The 23,096-nt window shown below is 43.5% G+C and overlaps 1 pseudogene; it reads right to left on the bottom strand.

The window, feature by feature from the left end:
• LOC139290214 (endoprotease bli-like) overlaps positions 1–23,096 on the bottom strand; it is a 155,774-nt pseudogene that overhangs the window by 12,415 nt on the left and 120,263 nt on the right.

Below are 23,096 nucleotides of genomic sequence, written 5' to 3' on the forward strand. Positions count from 1 at the left end.
ATTTTATTGTATTGTATTGTATTGTGTGTTACCTAGGGTGCAGGCATTGCTAACTGCCTCCAGCCATAAATACTGTGTTACGTGGCATTGGTCCATACTATATATTTGTCTGTATAAAAAACAAACAAACAAACAAAACAAACCAGCAGCCTTTCACAACCTGCCTGAGGTACATAGGCGATTAGGGAGGAGGCGCCAGGGACCACTTCCCTTTGCACTTTGATATGTTTACAGGTGTGTGTGGAAGAGCGCTCCGTGCTGCTGTTGTCGTAGAAGTTGTCAGACTAGACGAGAGGAGCCAAAACTGCTTTGACACAACAGTTCACTTTATGTCAGGCGAAGTGATGCTGCGTTGTTTGTCTTCCACTATGACACGTTACCTGGTATAAAGCATGTACCCTAATGCATCAGGAAACTGCATTAGGTTACTGCAGAGGTGTGGACTTGAGGCACGTGACTTTGACTTGAGTTAGGCTCGAGTCATGAATCTGATGACTTTACACTAGACCAGACACTAAAAAAGACAAAGAAGACAGACGTTCATTCAACTTCAACATCAATGAATGAATTTAGCTTTTTGACTCAAGCTCAAGAAAATACTCCTTTAGTCCAGAGCAGGTCAAAGAAAAGACTTCACTCCACATAAACTCCCTACATCTGCCAGAGCAGCTGCCCAGCCTGCCTGTGTGTGTGTGTGTGTGTGGGTGTATTCTATACATGTGTGTGAGAGTGTGTGTGTGAGTGCTCCCAGCCGACCAGAGGCCAGGCATGGCGGCCCCCAGCCGAGCACTGCATTGATTTGTTGTTGGTAAACAAACAGCTGGATGCTAAAGGTGGATCGATACGCCTCGCATGCTTACTGGCCTCCCAGCATGCCTTTCTACTGAGTCGACATGGCTCTCCATGGCTGTCGCTTGGAAATCTACAATTTTTTACATAACTTTACTCTCCTGACACAAGGATCCATGAAAAGTCCATATATACTGTTTTTGGATCGCATAACTTCACAAATATTGTAATTTTATGAAGCTGTAAAATATCATGTAGTCATGTTTGGTGTTAATGATGTCAGCCATACTGTAAGTGCACTTTATTTTCATATAAATTAGGCACCAGTTGCCAATAAAGGACCAAAAATGAAGAAGAAATAAACCAGTTGGTATACTACTGGCATGATGTTTAACTACAGTGGAATCAAAAGTGAGAGCTACAAGCAGAGACAAAACCAGGGCATAAAAGGAAGGAGCAATGAAACTGACTTTTAGACAAAAGAGAGACAAAGAAAATGAAAGGATTAGCAGAAGCAGAGGAACTGAGGGGAGAGGGGAAGGATTTCAAAGCCAGGGAGAGAAACTACAGAGAGAGAAAAAAAAAGAGAGGTGGGGGGGATTAGTGATGGGCGAGAGATGGCAGGATATCGAAACGGGTGAGTGTCAGGGAGAGGAAAGTGAGACCGAGCGATAGAGGATGAGCCTGAGAAGAGGAAGGAGTTCAGGAAGAGATGGTGATACAGAGAGAGGCAAACAGAGAGGAAAAAGACAAAGATACATGTGGCCAATAAGAGGAAGACAGAGAACAACACTGAGAAAGACGAGAGACAAAGGTAAAACTTTGATGTTTGAGACAATACCAATAAAGTTCTCCTGAATCTCCAAAATGTCTCTCATACGTCCAAAGCCATTTGTTACACCTGTGACATGTCAAAATGTCTTCAGAGACAAAGGCTTACAGCTCTCTCTATACATCCACTTTTTGTATTCAGCCAACATTATAGAATACATCACTTCCTGCTCTCAAGCACACTTGTCTTGTCGTAGACTTGCCTGGGGTTGGGGCTCAACTGCATTTTATCTAATATGAAAACAGTATTGAATTTGTTTATCAAATCTGATTCCTTTCAAATTCCTAATCTAATATATTCAGGTTTAGCTTTTTCACAATTTTACGTGAAAGATGTTATAAATAAGTTAACTTAATAAAACAGAGGAGATTTGAGTTGTTAGGCAAAATGTGTTTGCATGTCCTAAAAGAAAATAAAGCTTTGTCATTTTTTATTCTGACATTGTAATACATTATTACATAAGTGCAATGAGGTAAATACTGTACATTGTCTTGTAGCTGATCTTCAATATATTTACATACGACACATATATGAACAACATTGACAAATCTTTTGTGTTTTCACTCAAATGTAATTTTGTGAGGGTGGAAAACTATAAAGGCCATTGCCATCTGTAGTTAAACTGAGGATAAACAACAATGATTAAATATATATATAAATGTTTCATTAGAACACAACCCTTCACCTACCAGACTCAAATACGTTCTAATAGCCAGGTCATAAAGAATTGTAATTGTTGTTTATCTATGTCGAAGTCTAAAATATTATTATTATTATTATTATTATTACTTTAACCCGGGTGCCTCAGACCACGATTGTACTGGGTGACTATCTATACAGGAAGTTGCTAGACAAGCTCACAGTACTCAGTTTACTTTCATGGAATACACAGAAGCTTCAAAATAAAGCCCCAAAGAGGAACCTGTGAGTGTTGGCTGTGTTGGAGCGGGAGGCAGAGTCAGATGGGAGGGGAGGAGGAGTCTTGCTGCGTCTACATATGTAAAGCAGCAGGGAAGCAGCAGTGTGTCAGACTGAGGCTCTGGCCCAACCTGAGCTCCTCGCTGCTCCCTCCAACACATCAATCATCCAAAACAGGGCCATCATGGCCACACTGCATGCTGGGAGACACACGCGCTCGGGCACGCACACGCTGCGGCATGCTTAAACACAAACAACTGAACAAACACACACGGGGTTGCATGAGCATAAACGTTTAAATTGTAGACACACACACGTCACAAATATGTAGTGAATTGCAAACACATACTTATACACTCCGAGGTAAAACTTACAGATGCATACAGCATCACAGTGCACGCACGCACGCACACACACACACACACACACACACACACACACACAGATGCAATTACACAAACAAACATTCTGCGCAAGAACACACTGCAAAAGTGCACATGACACATACAACCACCTACAGTACAAACTACGCACACACACACACACACACACACACACACACACACACACAGGAGTGTGCACACACAGAGTCACACTCTCTCTGCCTCCCATTCTCACACAAAGCATGCAGACAAACAGAAATAGGTATCCTGTGCCCACAGGGTGCCCTCGCCCCCGACCATCTGTGACGGGTGCCAACACACAGTGGGTGATATTTACATGGAGACCCACCCCCCTCCAAACACACTAACACACACACACTCACACACACACAGGAAAAAAAAAAGAAAGAAATACCCACAAAGGGCCGCACGGATCGCTTGATCTCCCAAAACTCATTAAACATGCAGATATATGCAAATATATGCACCTCTAGAAATCCACCTTGGGCCAGAGTGAGTGAGAGTGTGTGTGTGTGTGTTTGTGGCAGAAAGTACACGTTTGTGAGAATGTGTGTGTGAGTTTGTTTCCACTGTAGCAACCAGCGAGGCTCTGGCAAACTCGACGTGAGCGGTGTGAGTTTGTGTAGTTACTGTATACGCTGTTACTGATAGGTGTGCAGATGTTTTTACACTTGTTTACCAGCGGTGAGTGGTACTTTTTGGTACTTACTTGTTATAAGTAATGCATCAAATTATATTATTACTTATAAAAGTAATAAAACTGCACTTGGAAATCCAAACCAAAATGACCCCTTTAAAATACCATATTTAGGGCTGAAAGATCCGAATTCCACTTCAATTTTCTTTATTTCTGGGCGTCTCAATTTCTACTTGGATTAGAAATAATGGACAAAGCTGTGTAACAAAGTTCCACTCCCACTAATTAGTCAGTCATAAGTTAGTATTCTCTAACCACCCGCACTAACACCCACTGCAGCTGCAGAAGTGTGGAATATAGCACCCAGTGTTTACATGGCCTAGAAGAAATAAAATGTTGTCATTTCTGCAATAAATATGTAACAACACAAACTGCATCATATCCATCAAGGTAAAAGACACTGATTGGCTAATATCAATATTTTCTATTGGCTGCATGCACTGATCAAACTCCATTGTTTCTCCATAATCTGTTGGGGAGACAAGAGGGGAGGAGCAGGAGTGACTCCAGAAGAAGCACCGGGGATGATGATGGCAAATATATGATCTGTCAGTCATGGCCAGCAAGGATGGCTGTTTGTGTGTGTGTAGTTGAATGTGTGTGTGTGTGTGTGTGTTTATAGCCACAGTGCTGCAGGCTAAATAGTGCCATTATATTCCTACAGCAACACTAGTCACAGTCAGCTTGAGTCTCAAAGTCCTCTGGGAATCAGAGATGTCTCTGCTCAAAGACCGCTGCCACCCTGTGACACACACACACACACACACACACACACACACACACACACACACACACACACACACACACACACACACACACACACACACACACACACACACACACACATTAACACACACGCACACACACGCACACACACTCCCTGTGGGCATGGCAGCATGGAGCCAGGTGGGCTAGAAGGGAGAGTGATATATGTGTGTTTATATCTTTTTCTGTTTCTCTGAGAGTAGAGAACAATAATGCAGAAATGCTGCCAGTCATAGTCAGAGTTACCCATTAAAAGAGTATTCACTCATTCATTACACACACAGACACAGACACAGACACAGACACAGACACACACACACACACACACACACTTAAAGGGTTGGTTCATCCAAATTACAAAAGAGACATATTTTTCCTCTTACCTCTCGCAGTATCTAATAATGCAGACAGTTTTTAGTGCCCAGGTTTTGAGATATTTGTCTCTTGTCTCGTTTCTTTCTAGAAACAGTAGAAACAGTTTACTTTAGAGTACGTCTGCTGAAAACAGCTCACAGTGTGTTTTAGCTGTGAATTAGCCAAAGTAATGGGGACACTGATTTTGGAAAAAGGTGTTGCGGCTTGAAGGTAACTTCTCAATGTAATTCACCTCCACTGGGTTGGGGTGGAGACAGAGATCTTGAAACCTGGGCAAATAAAACTAAACACGTCTGCATGGATAGATACCATTGGATGTAAGTCAGAAAATGTGTCTTTTTGTATGTGGGTGAACTGAGCGTTTAAACTAACCCTATACCAACCATAAATATGGTATACAAATGGTTTAACTGTCATATCCTACCATTTCCAATAGTATGTTAAATATATATAATGAGGAAAGACATGCTTTAAATAGAGAGGATGAGAGGGAGACGTCGAGACAGAATGTGTGTGTGTGTGTGTGTGTGAAAGACAGAGAGAGAGGGAGGAGGTAAAAAGTAGAGAGACGGGACAGAGGGATAAAGATCAAGGACACACAGAGTCGAAATAACATCTGAAATGCCCTTTACCTGCTTATGAACTACCCTTAATGGCTATATCATAGACATTGATGACATATTATTGTTTTCCAATCATATAGTTAATCATGTCAGTGCCGTTTAAATCCATACTGTACATTGCTGTTTGTTGTCTTTCCGGAGTAAGCATATTCTACATGGTGCAATACTGCCTGCAATATTGTCTTTGATAAACAGTGAAAGCACTGAGCTGAGCGGAGGCACCACAGATGGCGGTAGAGCGAGCACAGGGGAGAGCAGCTATGTGAAGAGAGAGAGAGGGAGAGAGAGAGCGTATTTCCAGCCCTGCGGTCTCGTCTCCTTCACAGCGCTGGAAGGTCAGTCGAGCCTCGAGCCATAAGGCTCCCTTTTCACTCCAGTCCCACTTTTATTCCTGCAGCACCACAGCGCTCTTTGACAATTGTCATCATGACGAATCAATATAGACTTCCTCCTCTGCTGCCCTCCAGTTTTTTAAACACTGATCCAGCTGATAGTCCAGTTAAAGTCTCTTCCCGGGGCCTCCATTTTATAGTTTACCCTTCACTCTCTACCACCCCTCCTTCTGTCTTTTCTATTAGTCCTGTGTGTCCTCTGTCTCTCTCTACGTATCAGTTCAAGATTTAATTGGCGTGGCTGCTTGTCAGAGGCAATTTTTTACTTTTGTAGCAGCACGGAAAATGTCAAAAAACATCAAATAACAACATATATAAAGAGATGTTCTCCCTGCAACCATGATATGTCAAATTACTGTACTTGCATCGATGACTAAAATAGTCCTTCTTGTACATTCTTTTATTGAGACTTGAACCATGATATCTAATCACCACTATCTGTACTAACAGTTCAGAGACAGAGATTTTAATGTATAGAATTCCAGTTAGGGGGTATCAGATATAAGTTTCTGTTTTAGGTGCTTGTCCCTTTTCTCTCTGTTCCTCCCTGCAGTGACTTCAAGGGTTGTAACACTCCGTCGTTATTTTCAGCGTCCTGTAATTTGTGAGTGTGTGTGCATATTTGTTTCTCCAATCTGCAGTAAAGTTGACAACCAGCGTAAAAAACAATCAGTGTGTGTGCGTGTGCTGATTAGCGGCACGCTAAGACGTGCGGCACGTAAGATGCGAGCGTTAATTCGTGTTGCGAGCATCACGGTGACTCTTCTCGGCCCTCCGGTAATGAGCAGCGGCGTCGTTATGTGGCTCGGCTTCACGGTGTTTCCTCCCCGTCTCTGCGACACACTGGGCCTCGGTAATTGGTCACAGAGGGGACAGTAAATCTGCACGAGGACGTGGGAGAGACACAGAGACGGAGAGATAGAGAGAAAGTGTGTGTGTGTGTGTGTGTGTGTGTGTGTGTTTGCAGGAAGAGGTAGGTGATAGAGGACAGGGGGTGGGTGTCTTTCATCTTCACAGCTTTTTCTCTATAAACCTCCAACTGTTTACAAGGACTGATGCCTATTTGCACACACACACATACACAGAGAGAGCCCCCCCCCCCCCCCCACCACATCTACTGCTACCACCCACACGTATATACAGTAAATGACCTCAGCGCGCTACTGTCTGTGAGTATGGATTCTAATCAGACGTCTGCAGTATTGTGTCTGTCAAACCCGGCCAAGGTTACTTAACCTTCCAGTCTTAATTTCCCTTCCATTTTAGCTCCTTCCTCCATATCAAACATCAGCACATCTATGAGAGAGAGAGAGAGAGAGAGAGAGAGAGAGAGAGAGAAAAAAAAAGGAAAAGAGTGCGTGGAGGAAAATGAAGATTGCCATGCTTGGCTGAAACTCGGAGATGAAAGTAGAGGATGATTCACATTGCTATGGCAAAATGAACTGAACCAAGCTGAGCTGAGCTGTGCTGGGCTGGGCTATTTTTAAACATCTATACACTGCAGCTACTGGAAGAGGACAATGTGAAGCGGAGCAAATCATTTCTATATCATGAGAGAAGGTATGTGAAATAGGGTTTCCAGAAGAGTGTGTGAAAATTAGTACAGAAACTTTGACAAGACATCTTTTTGGGATGTTTTGTAGGCTAGTTGGCTTAGTTGAGAGATGCAGGAGATGTATACAGACAAAAAGATAAATTCTTCAATCTTGGGGGCCATCTTGAACGATACACAGGCAAACAACATCTGTAATTTCTACCTTTTGCAGCGCTCAGAGTAACCAACAGTAAAACAGTGAATGCCTAAAACCCAAGGCTAACCAGACTACAGCCATGCAAGCAGATCTGGGAGGCTGTAATATCAGCATGCAAAAATGCTAACACTGACAATGCTAACATGGTGATGTTTAACAGGTATAATGTTTGCCATGTTCACCATCTTAGTTTGGCATGTGAATATTTGATAATAAGCACTAAATAAAAGTGCAACTCAAGTGTAGCTAGGCGCTGTTAGTGTGTAGTTTTCTCTCCCACCTGAAGGGTCCAGAGGCCTCGTGGCTGCTCCCCCCAGCAGTGCACCGTCATCAGGGTCCAGTTTTTCAGGCCAGCAGTGGAGGCGTCATTGGGCCGCGAGTCCAGCAGCAGTGACACAGTGCCGGCTGGAGACTCCAGGCTTATGGAGAGGTCACCGCGACACACGGCGCTGATGCTCACCCTCACCTGGTGAGAGACAGGTGGCAAGAAAGAAATAAGAAGGGGGGTGTGAACTGGGATTGATGGAGGGATAGAGAAAGACGTAAAACAAGAGAGGAAGTGGGTGGACAGAGACAGGGAAACATGTAAACATGTTGTCTTCCATGCCTTCTTGTCAGTATCACTGCACGGCACTCTGTGGCTGTTTACTGATTGTGACAGAACTAACTAAAATCAGGACTGGTTTTTATTTTGTCAAACTTATTTACATACTGATTGATAACTCAATTTTTTACCTTAAAAGAATAGTTTGACATTTTTGGAAAGGCGCTTCTTTGCTTTTTTGCTGAGAGAAGAGAAAATCGATACCACTCTAATGTCTGTGTGCTATATATGAAGTTAGAGCCAGCAGCCAGTTAGCTTAGCATGGAGACTAGAAGCAGAGGGAAACAGCTAGCCTAGCTCTGTTATTTAGCCTGGCTAATTAATATGTTATATCTGGTTTGTTCAATCGGACAATTTCTGTGAGTGCAGTGACTTTGAGTTTCCACTAGTTGCTTGGCAACCTTACAGTGACGACAACACTCCAAGAAGTTACTGCACCACCACAAAACCAGTTTGTTGTTTTTATACGGTTTAAATAAACAAGATCATGTTAATTAGTGACATTTAGAGGTGCTGTTAGGCAGATTTTGTTTCCTTTAGAGAGAGTCAGGTTAGCTGTTTCCTCCTGTTTCTAGTCTTTGTGCTAAGCTAAACTAACAGGTTGCTTTTCATCTCACTCTGCAAGAAAGAGAATATGCATATTTCCAAAAAAGTTGAACATTCTTTAAATTCTTTAAATGTGAAGCAAGGCCTCTTCAGAACAATCAGTGCACATAAAAAAATATGGGATTGCTTTGATCATCATTAATAACTGAGGTAATACATGTGACACATGTATGATTAGGCCAATCTGAGAAATTTTGAAAATACTGCAAGGCAGTGCTAACATACATTGTTCCCCCAAGTTGAAATCTAAATTCAATCAGTATCTCTTGAGATCCTGTGCGTGCCAGACAGACGGACGAACCAATGATCTGTCCATAGCCAGCCAAAGATTAAGACAAAGAAAAGTGGGGAGCATACAGAGAAGACACAGTGACAAAAATGGCTGAGGGGAATATTAGCTAAATGATTTAAATAAGCACATGTACCCCCCAAACCCCCACCCCCCTGATTCCCACCCAGTAAACACTCTTCCTGTCCCTGTTCATCACAAGCAGCACATCTGGTGTGACAATGGCACATCGCAGAGAGAGCCGCCAAGCTGCAAAAAGACTGACAGCCCGCTCCTGTTTACAGCGTGTTACCACGGCAACACGTCCATCAATCACACCTCGCAGCGATGGCCTGACCCACGCTTTCTGCCAGGGAGCAGAGCCGCAAAGATGAAGCCTTTTCAATTTACATGCTGACACACTCCCGTTTTCTCTCTCCTCGCTATTTCCCAAGTACACACACACACACACACACACACACACACACACACACACACTCACAAACACAGATAAGTCGCACAAACTCAGACGTGCACGTACACAGACACGTACATTACGTATGCCTGCTGACACAGTCAAACGTAAACACATTTGCATGTATGTGCCTGTACTCAAGAAAACACAGTTTTGCCATTTTCTGCAAATGACAGTCAACACATTACACATCACAGTATGATCCTTTTCTATCTCCTCTGTTCTCAGACTGAACACATGACAAGAAACCCTGAAAACAATTTGTATGAAACGTTCAAGCTTCCCTGGTTGCTGGCAGAAGTTAAGTTTTCAATACATTTCTTCTTGATGTGCATAATGTCAAGGTCAACAAGAAACATGGAAAGGCTGTAGGAGCCGATTTACAGCAGAAGCACAATAAAGTATACAACAACATATTTAAATCTACTGTAGATGATTTTTTTCACCTTTCCAATGATTTAAAGGAATAGCTTGACATTTTGGGAAATACTCTTTGCTTTCTTGCCCAGAGTACGATGAGAAGATTGATGCCACTCTCACATCTGTGGTTTAAACAGCCAGTTAGCTTAGCTTAGCATAAAGACTCGAAACCCCGTTAAAATCACAACCAGGACAAGTGTGGTTTTATAAGTGTTCTTAGCGGGACTATTTCTCTTCTGGGAGAAGCTGGCTGTTTCCCCCTGTTTCCAAGTCTTTATGCTAAGCTAAGCTAACCAACAGCTGGCTGTAGCTTTACAGTTCATGGACAAATAAAATAGCGATATTGATCTTCATTATCTAACTCTCTGCTTTAACACGAGTAAGCATATTTCCCAAAAGATCTAAATAATTATTTAAGATCAATATTCTTTAAGTCGAACAAATACAGATTTTTAACAATGTACGAGTGTGTTTTAAAACTGCTGCTTGACCTGAACGTGCTCCAGGGTGTTGATCTCATTAGTCCTCCCACTGCAGGCCTCCGATTCGATGTTCACACTGACCATGCCTCCTGGAGAAAGGATCCTAACCAATAAAACATTATTAGAAATGTCAGTCAGTAGCCAAACCTCTTGCTCGCATGCTTAATACAGACGCTCATACACATGCATCCTCTCCTACAAATATACAGACACGCACAAAGCAGTGACAGTACAGATGAAGATAAGATGAAATATTATTGATTGCTGAGGGGAAGCCGTTTTGTTGAAGCAGGTTAAGTAATGTGATACAACAGGGAAAGCCTTTGAGACAAAACTTACAATACATAAGCAACAAAAAATCAGTGAAAGCAATAAAAATAGAACATCATTTGTTATGGGAGTTACATAAACAGTTTGTGGTCGATGAAGCTGGTAAAAAAAAAAAGGCTTTCTTTTACCTGGTAGGATGAAGTGTGACTTCTTGCGTGCACCTCCTCTGTGGAGGAACAGAGCTGAAGTGTACGGCCTGCTGCACCATCAGCCCTGCATCCAACAATCCAAAGCCATAACTGAAACAAGGAGGGGAACATGCATGCCATTATATGCTGAATGTGTTTGTGTTCATGAGAAGGACAAGCATCCTCACGCACATGGTGAACTGGAGGCTTTCACGTGGGCGGCTGAATGTGCTGCAGGAGCGGAGTAAGTGCTAATGGCTCCGACACGAGGAGGCAACAAGTCATTGACGAAGATGATGCTGTCCTCTGACACAATCGCTTCCCGCTCCGTCCGGGCTGAGGCCGGGGGCTGCTGTTTGCACCGCCTGTAATTGCCTGGAGGATTGATTCTGAACAATGTGGCATCTCACGGGCTGTAATCAAGCCTCATTATTCATTCTTTACCATCCCAATCTGGGTGCTGGAGACCCAATGGCCGACCCTTAAGCGGCGTCGCTGCCTGGTGACTGTATGACCACTGCCTATCTTGCTCTCTCTCCTCCACTTTACCTTGCCTGCTTCGCCGTCTCTTTACATCTCTTTTGAATCATCCGCTCTCATGTCTCCTCTTTGCCCTCTCTTTTTCACAGAGCAGCCTCCTATTCGGCATTCTTTCCCTCTCTAAATTCTACTTCACTCTCCTCCATCAAACCTGACTTTCTTGCATCAGAACTCTCCTCCGCCACTTCAGTGATGTTGAAATCGCAGTTCTCATAAGTCTCTCCTTAATTCTCCCTCAAATCTTTCATTTTTCACGCACTCTCTCGCTCTCAGTTCCCTCTTGTTAAAATCACAGTCCTCAGACTGAGTAACAGGGCCGTAACAACCTTCATTCTCCCCAACCCCTCCTCTTGCAAATCCAGAGGGGGTGACAAAGAGCTAATTTCTGCCATTATTACCATACAGACCTTATGCCGTTAATCTGCAATAAGTGAAATTCATTATCATGATGACGGGGTCTCTCGGAGCAGCAGAGAGAGAGACGGAGACAGGAGAAAGGAGAGAGCTGATCAATAACTCAATCTGCTGCCCTGCATGGGGCTTCGTCTCCTCTGTCTCAGACTGACAGTGTGTGTGAGGAGCAGAGGCAGGAGCTGCAGCCTGCACCGTCCTCGTCCTAACAGCACGCCGCACGATCAATGGACACAATCTAATCAGCCACTATCACCACCAATGACTTTTAGCATGTAGGGCCCGGTATAATAGCATTAGGCAGACGGGTGTGTGGGGTTGAGGGGGCGCTGCTGAAGTTCAAGGTCATTCGGGTGGTTGGTCAAAGCTGTGAAGAGTTGGAGCAAAACACAGCTGACAAGAGCTGAATGCAGATGACCAGACTAGTGACTGCTAAGGCATCGACTGACGGGGATCCTAATAAAGAATAAACCTGAACATATCATTATTTGGCTCTTCAAGTTCCAAATGTGCTTATACTACATGATGGGAGGTAAAAGCGTTTTTTTATCTAGTAATCAATGTGTGTTAGAAGTCACCAAAAATGAACTGATTACAAGGAACTGTGATCCTGAATGCTCCCTAATACATATTCAGAGATGCACTCTCACTCATGTTAGTGTTGTTGCTTAAAAGTTGCTCGGGCGTAATGACAAAAACAGATCATCTCTGAACTCATTCCGGCTTTATAAAAAGATTCTCAATTTGACCGCTGACATTGAAGAGAGACAGAACATGTGTGGGGAGAGAGGAGGGTTACATGTAACAGGGGTTTGTGTCTGAAACCACTACTGTAGGTCATGAGGACACCCTAGACTCTCATACTGAATACAACCCTGCATTAAAACAACGCAAGGGGCGTGTTGTTTCACGTAGCAGTGAGACGATGAAATAGGATCCGGGAAGGCTGGCTTGAGTCACAAATCCATGAGATGCGACAGGGTTTTACAACTCTGGAAAGTTATCACACCAGCTTTGGCTACACAGACAATACCAGCTAGGAGGATGAATTCATCGTTGGTTTTGATCTTCACATGAATTTGTGGACAATTTAAAAAGTACAGAACAGTACCAGCTCTATCCTTTCAGTAAAGGGCACCAAGAGAAGCCACTTGAGCTGTCTAATGTCCCGAATATATATTTAATGTCATGGTGAGCATAATCACCATGACATTAAATATATCTGGTTATGCTAATTAGATAATTAGGTAACAATGTTATGCATTCATTAACAAATAGTCCTGCATCACCTCACTTGTCCAATAAGATAAGCGCTATTAATATGAAATCTGTATCTTAAAGTGTTAATGAGTCCTGGTATATATTCAAGAAATAATTCTTCACCGTTATTGTAAATAATGTTCAAGATTCAGTGTGAAGATTCTTGTGTAGTTCTGGAGTTATTGGCTTTTAATGAACCAAAACAGACACTTGCACATCAGTGTGAGTAAGTATCTACTTTAGTTAATTTCTTGATTTGGCTACCTAAAACGGATAAGCACAATAAAAACACTCGCGATAATATTTCACAGTGTGGGGAAAACTGATACCCTGACTTCTCATAAAATAGAAACCGTTGGTGACCGGGGTTTGCCACCGTGCTCCCTTTAAGTGATTAAATATACCCTCCCCACCCCGTACCCCTTAGCGAGAGTTGTGCACCTATTAAATCCTACAGCTCCCGCAGATCGATCGGGCCTGCCCCAGCTCTACGGCCATAAACCCACACAGACATATATCTGATAGAGAAAGCTGCAGGAAACGGGTTTACCCACGACAGGACATGATGAAAATGACAGATTTTATGTCCCCTGCCATGTCAATGAAACAGCACCGCTGAGCTGAGCCGCTCTTCAAGAACACTCTCCGGCCTTTTCCGCCATCTCATCAGCAGCAGCAAGAAACGTACAAGACTAACACACTGCTACATTCAGCAAGAGCCTTGTGATTTCTCCAAATAGAAATGTGTGCAGAACAGGATTTATGGCTGTTGTGGTTTGTGACATTGCTGAGTAGTTTAATCACTGGATTTTGTGATTGAGATTCTTTTTTGGAAATAGTAATAGAAAATGCTTCAGATGAAAGTATCTTTAAGAGGAAAGTCACATAATGTAATGCATGTCCAGCGATTAGTCATAACACACAGACATCAAATTTTCAACTTGTTCCTTCTCCACCTTCTGCGTGGTCGGAGGGAGGTTGAGCCAGCCAACTGCAGAGTGACAGCCGATCTTCTGTCCACGCAGCACGAAGCATGTTAAACCCCCGACCCCCCCGCGCCTCCGCACATATCGAATCTGCGGCCCGCGCATTTTCTCCATCCACTTTCACTCCTCGGTGGCAAATGCCCTCGCAAACTCTTACTCCCTCCTTCTTTTTATCCATTAGGATGAAGGCCACTCCTCCCCCCACCTCTCCATGGGGCCTCTTTGTAACTGTCGAGGAACCCTTTTCACTTTTTGTTCTGCGGGCCTTCCCGGGTCCTTTCTCTGTTGATATTCACACCATCTGCCAGCAGCAGAGGAAGGTGCACACAAACCCAGCCAGCACTGAGACATCAAGATCTCCAGGGTCGAGGTCTTCGCCTCCTCTTTGCACATGGCATTAAAAACAGTTTTAACAACTGGTATGCAACCAAAGCAGATTTTTTGCAGCTATCCAGGGACCTAGCTGCAGCGGCCTCACCCCTTGTTTGCAATGGTACGTCCTGCTAAGTCCCCCCCAATAGAAGTGGCTGTAAAGAATCACTCAAGCCGCACTAAGCAGCTGCCTGTGAGTTAGGTCATTTTCCCAGGAGCCACAGAGTGGGCATTGGCAGGACCTCAAAAAGAGGGGACACCATCTGTTCAGCGCCTGAAAAGGTTGGTGACACCTTCTGTGGTACCAACAACTTCTAATTAAGTGGCCAGGAATGCAGTAGCGGCTCCAGCGCATGATTGGTGGGCCTGCCTTAGTTATCCTGACGACAACACAGCAGACCCTCGGTCAGATTCACGCACCTCTCCATCACATCTGGCCACGGGCTAATGAAAAATGAACGAAGAGCGGATACAATAAACACATGACTGGAGCAGCCAACAAACACTACATTTGCTTTTGTTTTCTAGCATTTGTGGCCCGCCTTTTGTCGCACCTAATTGAATGTTTATCAGGAGCATAGAAAACTGCATTAGCCCTATGGTCAATCCCAGCATGGCTTGTTTCTGTTATATCATGATGCACTAATTTCATTAACATTAGGATTTAAATTAAATAACAAATAGACTTAACATTCTTCTGATTTCCATCGCTCTTACAGCCAAATCTGCGGCTCGGAAATGTTACTAATTAGGCTTATTAAGTAATTAAGAAGAGGTCTTAATTATATCTGCGCCACTGGGACCTGCACGGCTGTAACCGTGAAATGCTGTGCCGCGCAGCACAGATTTGTTGGTTTGGATGTTATACAATTTCATCCATTTAACTGTCCTGAATGTTTTTATAGAGAAAAAAAAAGATTTTGGAATATATTTTTAGGCTGTATTAGGCAAATATCCGTCTGACTTGAAATTACATAGAGAGAAACACTCAGCAGCCTTCAACGGCACAGCCTCAAAATGTCAAGTGAATTACCTTGCAAAGAGTTAAAAGTTTAATGAAATATATTGCGGGGAGGAAAATGAGGGGTTTGGCACAGGCACGGACTTAGTCTCAGGAGAATGGGCACCAAACGGCCCTCTTAGTCTCTACAGCCATCAGTCAAAGTAGCAGCCACCCGTCCCTTTCTCTTACACAAGGAGACTTCTCTGGAAGCCACAATGATCTATACCTCATGACCTCACTCTCGGTGTCCAACATATTTTGATTTGTGGCTCGAGTGTTATTCAAACACAAATTCAAAAGAGGATGAAATTCAGCAGAGAGCTTTTGTTGGACGCACACCAAGGTACAGTCCTTTTAGATGTCTCTGCCCTTGTGGGGAAAGAGAGAGACAGAGAGAGAGAGAGAGAGAGAGAGGATTGAGTAAGTGCTGTGCTACAAGCTTGGCATAGGACTCCGGACAAAGCTAACACCAAACCAGGAGCCTTTGTTTGCCTCTTCAAAAGGACGAGTTCTTCTGATGCCATATCACTAAATGTAACCATCACAAACAAAATCTGTTTCTGTGTGTTTATTGCAAGGTATGACATCCGCTACATGACTTCATCGTGGGAGCCACATGGAGTTCAACATCCAATATTAAAGAATGTAAGATGATTATGCCTGTAGGTTACAGGTGAGTGAGTCTAGATCAAGTTATATAATGGAAAGCAAACACAAGTATAAATAGCACCAATACAATGAAGTTTCTGTAAAAATGTGTGACTACAATAAGATGTTTAGGCCTATTTATCATTCATCAATCAATCCTTGTGTTTTGTTGACATTGGCTTTACTTCCTCTTTGTTATGGGTCCCACAGACCCCAACGCTGTATGTGTACAAATAGTAGTAATACTTACGACAAGTCATAAAGTATCAAGGTGATAAAACAATGTTAAGTTTGTTGTTTGAGCTGTTAAAGACCCCTAACACGGCATTAGGGTTAACCAAATGATATTGTCGTTAGTCATTGCTCTGAGTTTGCTCCGATTCTTTGCAGCAATTTGCTCAATGCAAACGTGGAAATGGGATATATTTATTTATCTTTTAATTTTGAAAGTATTGCTTCAAATTGTGATGTGTACGGGATGTTGAGACTTCTGCTCTTCAAACTCCAGAGCAGATTTGCGTTGCTGACAACTTGCTTTCAGTTAATCGTGGCAGCAACATAATTAAATTCTGAATGGGGAGCTGAGGAGGATGAGTGCACAGGCTGTTGTGGAAGTTTATTTTGAAATTTCTTCTGTTTTTCTACCCCCCCTAGTAAAATATCAAAATTGCTACTTGTACATGAATTATGCATTAGTGGAGGTTTAGAAGAGCACAGGGTCCCTACAAACCCCCACCCCGTCTTGTAGCGCAGCAGGGTGGAGTGGGGTGGTGTGTGAGTTGGGGTTTGGGCGGAGGGGTGTACAGGCACCCCTCTGTTTGCCTGCTGCACCCCCCTGCCGTGAGACACGGCACCCCCTGCAGGAGGTGCAGCGGTCCGCTTCCCCTGTCCCTCAGGGCAAGTCGGTGTATGTCACACATAAACACACCCAAACACACACACGGCTCATTCAGCCTAGTTTATCTGCTGACCCATCAATCAAATGCATATCCCCACACACACACACACACACACACACACACACACACACACACACACACACACACACACACACAATTAACATCAACATTTTGCATCTCTGTGTACAACTGGAGTTTTACAATACTTCAGGCTTGAAAAGGACAGAATACTTCGAGCTGAGCGATATTCCACTCCAAACTAAAGTTCAAAGAGAGGAAGTTAATGGGGAATAAGGAGAAGAACTAAAAGTGGAGACGTTGTGCCATTTGTTTGTCTTAATAATTCTGTTATGTCGAAATAACTGATCATGATTTGAGGTCAAGGGTCAATGCCCCACTCCAATATTAAGTGATAGTGGATGAGCTATATCTGTAATTACCCTGCACACACACCCACACACACCCACACACACACACTTTCTCTCTCTCCTCTAAAACACATGTATATAGACCACAGGCTCAGTCACAGAGTAATTGGCTCAGAAAAAAACAGGAGGTCTGGATAATTAATTAATCTATCTGGCTGAGGCAGAGACACAAGGCCAGTTTTACAACCCCACCAGGGAGACTGAGGGAGAGGGAGAGAGGGGGACCCGCTGCCCTCGGACGATCTATGGCCTTGCATGAAATGGAAATGGCTTGCCAGAATGCATTAGGTGTGTGTACACACACACACACACACACACACGCACATATTCCATATCCCTTAGATCTGTGTACCATCACAAACACACACACACGCACACACAAAACACTTAACTGCAAAAGGCACACACGCTCTCTGAGCTACATATTCATCTAGATTTATGAAGCTGACAAGAGTTGCGAGGTTATTGATCTTCAGTCAATTCACACGGACCAAATGGGAACAAACCAGGCTGTTCTCAACATATTTTCCAAACATGATTACACTGCTGTATTTACAATGATAAACGTGGGAAAATCACAAGAAGGGATCAAACTCTGACACTAGTGATCTCTCCTTCCCACTGAAAACTTCAGCTCTTCATTACTTGATTCCTCTGAGGTCACACGTATCTTCTGACTGTCCCACTTTTGGTTGCTTCTCATCTTTTATGATTGGGACTGAGTATTAAACTTTTTTTGGTACTGGCTGAAATGTGGGTGTTTACTTGTAGCCCATTTCCACTGCAGGAACTTTATCCGGGGCCCAGAAACCATTTTTGACAAGAGAAACCAGGATTTAAATGTAGTTTCTTTCGCCATAGTCCTTCCTCTAGGGTTAGGACTTTTTTATGGACCTGCTCAGAGTGCCTTTCCATGTCTGCATGTCTCCTTTGAATGGATGTAGTGAATCATCCATTCAAATATCAGAGTCGCGAAACAATACAAAGACAAAACAACATGACTCAGTGTTACTTCCTCTCAGATGTCTCAGGATCAGAATATCCTGAGTTTAGTTCCTGTGGCTTCTTAGTTCCTGGAACTATTTGGTTGAAAAGTATGCTGCAGGTTAAGGGACAAGCCTGTAGCCGATCCAGTGGGTTAGACGCATGAGTTACCACCTTGGTCTAATGAATAGTTGGCTTCTCATTTCCCACCGTCAGTTGCTGGCTTCCGCAAGGATATAGCCTCCACCAACTTCTCAGTAGTCTAAAGTTTTGTATGGCTTATTGTGTTTAGGCAACATTTCGCATTTGAGAACTTTGGCTTCTTTTGTTAAATGAATTTCTTTTTTCTTAATATCTTTAAGTAAGGTTAAAAAAAGCATTTGTTTTCGTGCCAGTACCGCAACTTAGGTACTGAATCCACAATATAACCAAACATTTTCAAATGACACGCAGCCCTACTAGTAGCAACTGCATTTAATGTTATGTTAATCTTGAACACATTGTAAGACAGTCGGCCTGAGAGGAAAGGATCACCTAAATGCCTAATGGAGCATGCAAATATAAATGAGCCTGAACCACTCAAATTTGGGAACCTTCTGTAAAAGCAACAGAATATCATGTTGAATTGAGAACATACTCCGCTTTTGAGAATGGTGTCAAAATACACTTCTTGGCTGCTTAAATCCTGGCAGAGGAGTGAGGTGAAGAGAGTAAGGTAAGAGAGGAGTCTAGCTTTTCCACAATCCCAGACAGTTTGTCTGTCAGACTCAGGGAGGGATCTGGAACTTGAGAGTATTTTTTCTCCCTTTTTTCACCACGAGCCTGTGTTAGTGGTTGTCAGATCTAACAACAGGATGGGAGAATACAACACACACACACACACACACACACACACACACACACACACACACACACCTCAGCTGAGGAGGGAAGTGGCAGGTACATCACGTCTATGGTAATAGAACAGCAGATGGAACTGGCAGGCACACACAGCACCTTGTGCTTTGACACAAACACACATACTCTTGCATGTGCACACACCCACTTGTTCATACATAACAAAAACACACCGACACAAACACGCAAGAACAAGCTGCTTTTACCCTACGGTGATGAAATATCACGTCTGAAAATAAAAACAGCCATAATGCACACGTGCGCTTAATAAGATGTGAGTTTGACTTTCTCCTGTCATTGTGTTAAAAAGTGCAAGTCAGCTATAAATGGCTCTTGCCTGATAGGAAAGAAAGAGGTGTCAGAGTGTCAGTCCAAGAAGGTGTTGTCTGTTTCTGACCTGTCTCTCCAGGGCATCGTATGAGCAACGGCGTAGCTACTGGCCCCGATAATCGAAGAGATAAATCATCTTTAGTCACTCTCTAACAGCCTGACAGACAGACAGGCCTAAGTACCTGGGAGGGTGGCAAAGGGACACTTTAAAATCTCCAGTGATGAGGAGTACTGCCGTGAAGAAAACAGTTAGCCGCCCCGAGCTCCCTCCTATCCCCCCGAGTCTCTGGCTGCCATTTTGGCTGCATCTCAAGGCGCTATCCGGCTCTATCTCATGTCACCGTTCTGGCTGTCGTTCAATTCTCAAGTTGGCTCTCGTTCAGCCTCCATTCTGGCTTCGGTTCAAGCTCCACAGTGGCTGTGTTTCAGGGGCTTCATTGTGGCTCTGTTTCAGCAGAGCCCCCCCCCCCCCCTTTCAGTTTCAGCACCCCAGGTAGCTGGCCTCCTGCCCGGCATGCAGATCAGTGGGAGATCCAGGCTCAGGCCTTTTGTTTGGGGTGGCATTTTGCCTTTGTTTTCCCATCTCGCCTGTAATCTAAACACCCAAAACATCTCATGCTTGACAAATCGGCCCTGAGACGAGGGAGCAGCGGAAGACAAACGGCTGGAAGCGGTTCAACCCCAGGCAGGACTGATGGTGTCCGACTGGGTCTGACCTCCCAAAGGTTAAAGACACGTTCACTTACAAAGCAATCAATTACCCAGGCTGTGTGGGCGCTTTTAACCAACCTCCCCTCCTGCCTTCCTCACAGCCGGCGTTATTGATGAGGGTCCCAGTGTACAGCACACTCCAACCTGGAGTGTGTATTACATTTCACAATTGAAATAAATCTCAGATTCTTGGTGTTACTGCCTACCTGAACCTCTCTCCTGCTTTATATCGTCTTTCTCTCCCCCTCCTCCTCCTCCTCCTCCTTCCCACCTCCCTCCCTCTCTCCCTCCTCTCTGCAGGTTGTTGTAGCAGGTTTATTCTGGTAGTTGGGCTCCGTGGGCCCCGGCAGGCCCCTCAGCTGTTCCGCTGGGTTTGTAATTACCATTTCATTAAGAATGACAGTTTCGGGGGTTGAAGCACCATTTCATCCGGGTCTCGTGGGGAAGGTGCTTGCCAAATTTCCAGTGTGAGTGGCAATTATCTCTCTTCGTGTCTGCGATTCACCATTTTGTACTTAGTGGCTTGACAACGGCTAGGAACATTTTGTTGGGGTAATAATAGGTCTGGGATATTTACACTGTAGCCCACTCAGGCTTAGCTCTGTGAATAGACTGATATGAGCTATCAGAAGAGATACAAACAAACTAGAGGAAACACTACAGAGACAAGCTGTAAACTACGTCTTTGTGTACATACTGTAAAAGAGGTGGTATTTCAATATGCTGCACAAAAACTGGGCGGTGTGGTAGTGTATTGATTTGAGGTCCAATTTATTTGATGGTCATTCTGGGTAAGTGCACATGTAGTATATTTTTTTATTTTGGATTCAATCATCATGTGTGTTTTACAGCAAGTTTGCTTCTTGTAATGTTTCTCTTTTGGCCACTTGGAAAAGATTATACTTGATAGTTGATACATAAACTATCAAAGTTAAATAAAAGCATCACTATGTTTTTCTACCATGCAAGACGCATGTAAAATGCAACATTGTGCTACTGTATTAAGATATACCACATATATATATCAGTTGCCAAGAGACTGATCAGAAATCAGTTTAAACTTTTCTGTGTACTCAGTGGAAATGTACAATATGTACAGCCCCAGAAATCCAACCACTTTACTTGTAAACATCTATCATTAATGACCTTCGTTCTCTTTGAATGCCAACATTTTTATAAGTGCCTTCTCTTGTCTCTTAATGTACAGCCAGTCTAGACTCATATTTATCTGCGTGCCAAGGTACTGTATGTGCATATACATGCATTAAGGGAAAGGGTTCACATTTTGTCTGCAAGTCTGCTTTTCAAGTCTGTCTTATTACAGTACTCACATGCCCATGTGTCCGATTAAAGAGTTGTTGGTAGCTGTACATGTAATTATTCCTCCTGTTCGTACTTGCCTTGAAGCGATCCTTTCCTAGCTTGATTTCCTGGTTCATGTTTAACCACAAACCAACCACAGCTCAGTCCACTTGGAAGATGACCGAGATGTTTTTGCATTGTGGTTACTTTATGAGCACCAGACGAAAAGAGTACACATAGCGTAAAGGCTGGGTTATGGCTGAAAAGAACTGGTTCATAAGATGTGTTGTCTGACAAAAAGAATCCAATGGTTAATGGACTGCACTTATATACCGCTTTTCCACCGTAACGGACAAAGCGCTTTACAATTGGCCTCTTATTCACCCATTCACACACACAAGGTGCTGGCCTGTCCACTGGGAGCAAGTTAGGGTTCAGTGTCTTGCCCAAGGACACTTCGACATGTGGACAGGAGGAGCTGAGAATCAAACTGCCAACCCAGAAATGAGTGATCAGCTCTACCTCCTGAGCCACAGCCGTGGCACAATGTTCTACAAAAGTCTTTTTAGTTGTTCCAAACGGCCACACTTGAATGTGGAGTGAAAGGCCAGTCTTCATAGAGGTATTGTTTAAATAACTGTGCACAGTTGGGGGGGGGGGGGGGGTCCAAAGCCATTCAGCCAGCCAAGAAGTACTCCTACTAAAGTATACTGGCATAAGGCACTTTAGTGTGAGTATAACGTCATATATTTTCCAGCTTGTTTCACGAATCTGTGACATTTATGTCAGCCAAACTGTAGTGGACACTAACAAACTAACTATTTTCATCTGACATATTCATTCACACACAATTTTTGTCTATTCTTGACTTACAGAACAAATGTCCTCTTTGGTTTTCCCAGGACTGTTTCCTTGCTGAATTGCAGGGGATGAATATACAAACATACAAAAGGAATTTTGTACTAAAATGACTTTTAACTGTGGAACAAACCTACTGCTGAAGCCTTGGCTCTTTTATCACAGAATGAGGACCGTGGATTTTGTCCGCCATTTCTCCCAGTGTAGTCGCTCTAGGAAGAGATCACCTCAGGGCCAATATGGACAGGAGGAATTATTACAGCAACCAATAACTCTATCAGCATACATATGGACATACAATTATTGTACTAAGATAGAATTGAAAAAGAATTGTTTACAGCAAATGGGAGACTTTAAGTGTGTGAGCCTCTTGAGTGTGTGTCTGTCTACTGTATGTGTTTACCCCCCCCCCCCTTAAGAACAAAAAAAACCCAGCAGGCGTCCGCTGCGTTAAGTTATAGTGACATGACTCATGCGATGTCTTCTGCAAGTGACGGCTGCAGCTCTTTTAATTGCTTGTCTGCGCTGAATGATGGAATAGTTAATTCCTACACATTCCACACAATTGCTTTTCACACCAGCGGCGGCCTGGGGAGGCAGCGGAGGTT

Source organism: Enoplosus armatus, chromosome 9 (assembly GCF_043641665.1).
Source record: "Enoplosus armatus isolate fEnoArm2 chromosome 9, fEnoArm2.hap1, whole genome shotgun sequence".
NCBI classification, from domain to species: domain Eukaryota; kingdom Metazoa; phylum Chordata; class Actinopteri; order Centrarchiformes; family Enoplosidae; genus Enoplosus; species Enoplosus armatus.